This window comes from Elephantulus edwardii, unplaced genomic scaffold (assembly GCF_000299155.1).
Source record: "Elephantulus edwardii isolate Elephantulus edwardi_28Jun2011 unplaced genomic scaffold, EleEdw1.0 scaffold00054, whole genome shotgun sequence".
NCBI lineage: Eukaryota > Metazoa > Chordata > Mammalia > Macroscelidea > Macroscelididae > Elephantulus > Elephantulus edwardii.
The window spans coordinates 12,900,255-12,903,850 of NW_006399804.1; positions in this window are offsets into that span (position 1 = coordinate 12,900,255).

Sequence of the window (3,596 nt, forward strand, 5' to 3'; positions counted from 1 at the left end):
ACAATTCTACCAAAGGCAATCTACATATTCAATGCAATCCCAGTGTTATTCTTCAATGAGATGGAAAAGACAATTTCTAATTTTATTTGGAATAGAAAGAGACCCTGAATAAGTAAAGCACTCCTAAAAAAGAGAAAGTAGGCATCTCTCCCTGAGTTCAAATCATACTACATACATGTTGTGGTTAAAATAGCATGGTACTGAAACAGTGATAGATACATAGATCAATGGAATAGAACTGAGTACCCAGAAATCAGCTCAGTTACCTATGCTCAATTGATTTTTGACAAGGAGATGAAATCAGTTAAGTGGGGAAATGAAAGCCTTTTTAACATAATGATGTTGGCAACATTGAAAATCTATCTGCAGAAAACTCAAGCAAGAATCACACCTCACACCATACACAGAAACCAACTCAAGGTGGATCAAGGACCTAGGAGGAAAACCAAAGACTATAAAATTAAAGAAAAGCTTGAAAGCTTGCACGACCCATGCTAGCTTTGAATTCTGGAGTTTGGTGTGAGGACCGCACAGACACAGTAGAGAGGAAGTGCTTCTGGACACAGAATACACCGCTGGCCCTTTGATCCAAGCCAGACAGGTACCAAGCCTACACCCTCCCCAGAAGTTTGCACAACCCCTGCCAGCTTTGAATTTTGGAGTTTGGCGTGAGGATCGCACAGATGCAGTAGAGAGGAAGTGCTTCTGGATGTGGGACACACCTCTGACCCTTTGACTCACGCCAGGGAGGTACCAAGTCTACGCCCCCCCACCCCCAAACACAACCCCCTGGAAGTTTTCACGACCTCCGCCAGTTTTATTCCGGGCTCTTATGAAAATCATAATGCCTTATAATATATTGTTTTTAAACAGTTTTCTCCCTTGTCTTTTTCAATGCAGTACACATTATTGAACCCATCTTTCTCAGTCTCCCCCCAACCCTGATGCCAGTCCTGTTTTACAACAGTGACACTATGCAGTATTTGTCCCTTTGTGACTGAGATATTTCACTCAGTATAATGTCCTCCAGGGTGACCCATTTTCAATAATATTTCATGAGCTCCTTGTTTTTCAATGCAGCATAGTATTCCATCGTATGTGATTGAATATACCACAGCTTCTCTATCCATTCATTTGTTGGTGGGCACTTAGGTTGTTTCCAACTCCTTGCTATTGTGAACAAAGCTGCGATAAACATGGGTGTGCATATATCGGCTTGGGTGGTGGTTATGGTCTCTTTGGGGTATATTCCCAGCCGTGGAATTGCTGGGTCAAATGGTATCTCAATTTGCAACTTTTTGAGAAAGCCCCACACCACCTTCCACAGTGGTTGCACCATTTTACACTTCCACCAACAGTGAATAAGGGTTCCAGTTTCTCTACAACCTTGCCTGCATTTGTTGCTTGTTTTTCTGTTAAATTTTGCTATTCTTACTGGCGTGAGATGATATCTTATAGTTGTTTTGATTTGCATCTCTCTTCGAGCTAGGGATTTTGAACATTTCTTCATGTGCTTGTTGACCATCTGAATGTCTTCTTTGGTGAAGTGTCTGTTCATATCCTGTGCCATTTTTCAATTGAATTGTTTGTCTTGTTGTGGTGCTCAAGTACGTTATAAATTCTAGATATAAGTTCCTTATCTGACATGTCATTACCAAATACTTTTTCCCCAATCTGTGGCTTCCCTTTTTACCCTGTTGGAGAAGTTTTGGGATGTGCATAGGGATTTTATTCTTAGAAGGTCCTATTAATCTATTTTATCCTCTCCTAGTTGAAAGAGGAAGTAGAAGCTGCATTGAAGGCACTGGCAAAAAAGTAAGGCCTCATTAATCGATGGAATGCCAACTGACTCGTTTCAATTAACAGACGCCGCATTGGATGCACTCACCAGTCTCTGCCAGGAAATTTGGAGGACGGATGTCTGGCCAACAGATTGGAAGAGGTTCATTATTTGTTCCCATTGCCAATAAAGGTGATCCAACTGAATGTGGAAACTATAAAACAATACCATTAATACATCATGTGTGCAAAATACTGCTGAAGATCATTCAAAACCGGCTAGAATAGTACATAGATAGGGAACTGCCAGGAGTTAAAGCAGGATTTAGAAAAGACCATGGCACCAATGATATCATTGCTGATGTCAGATGGATCCGGCTGAAAGTAAAGAATATCAGAAGAATGCCTATTTTTGCTTTATTGACTATGCAAAAGCATTTCACTGTGTGGATGATAAGAAGTTGTGGCTGACACTGAGAAGACTGGGAATTCCAGAGCACTTGATTGTGCTCATGCAGAACCTATAACTGGATTGCTACGTTTAAAATTGAGAAGGGAGTGCATCAGGGTTCTCTATTACACCTCAGGTATTCTCTCTCCAGACATATTCAATCTGTATGCTTAGCAAATTATCAGAGAAGATGGACTCTATGGAGAAGATGGACTCTATGAAGAAGAAAATGGCATCAGGATCCGAGGGAGACTCATCAATAACCCGCGTTATGCAGATTACACAACCTTGCTTGCTGAAAGTGAAGAGGACTTGAAGCACTTATTGCAGAAGATCCTTCAGTATGAATTGCATCTCAGTGTCAAGAAAAACAAAAATTCTTACCACTGGACCTACAGGCAACATCATGATGGTTGGAGAGGAGACTGAAACTGTCAACAGCTTCATCTTGCTTGGATCTACAATTAACACCCTTGGTACCAGCAGTCAGAAAATCAGGAGACACACTGCACTGAGAAAATCTGTAGTTAAGGACCTCTCCAAATTATTGAGGAGTAATGATGTCAGTTTGAAGACTAAGGTTTGTCTGAGTCTTTATGATCACTTGCTATGCATCTGAGAGCTGAACAATGAATAAGGATGGCAGAAGAAGAAGTGATGCCTTTCAGTTGTGGTGTTGGAGAAGAGCACTGACGGCCCATGGACGGCCAAAAGTACAAATGTATCTGGGAGAGGGTGCAGCCACAGTGCTCTTTGGAAGTAAGAATGATGAGTCTTCGTCTCACAAACTTTGGGCATGTTGCTAAGAGGTGCTATTCCTTGGAGAGGGACATGATGCTTGGAAGGGTGGAGGGTAGGCAAAGGAGAGGAAGACCCTTGACCAGGTGGACTGATGAGGTGATTGCCACAATGGACTCTGATGTATCAGAAGTGTGAGGATGGCACAGGATTAACAGAATTCTGATCTTTTGTTCATAGGGTTGAGTTATGCTTGACTGAACTGCGCCTAACAAGAACATACATCAACTGCATTTTTACATGTTGCTATGTATTGCCTAGTCAAAACTGATTCATAGTTGACCCTCTAATTGGTTTCAGAGGCAAGGACGAGCTTTACTGTCTTTTTCCCATAGAACGGCTCGTGGATTTGAACTACATGCCTTTGGACTGCCAGCACAATTCCTTACCACTAAGGCACAAGAGTTCATATTTTTAATATTGTTGTTGTTGTTGTTATGTGGCCATCAAGTCGCTTGCGACTCATAGCGACCCTATGTATATAACAGCTCTAAACTCTGCTCTGTCCTGTGCCAACCTCATTGTCTCCGACACACTCATCCCGATTGCCCCAGTCACCGAATCAATC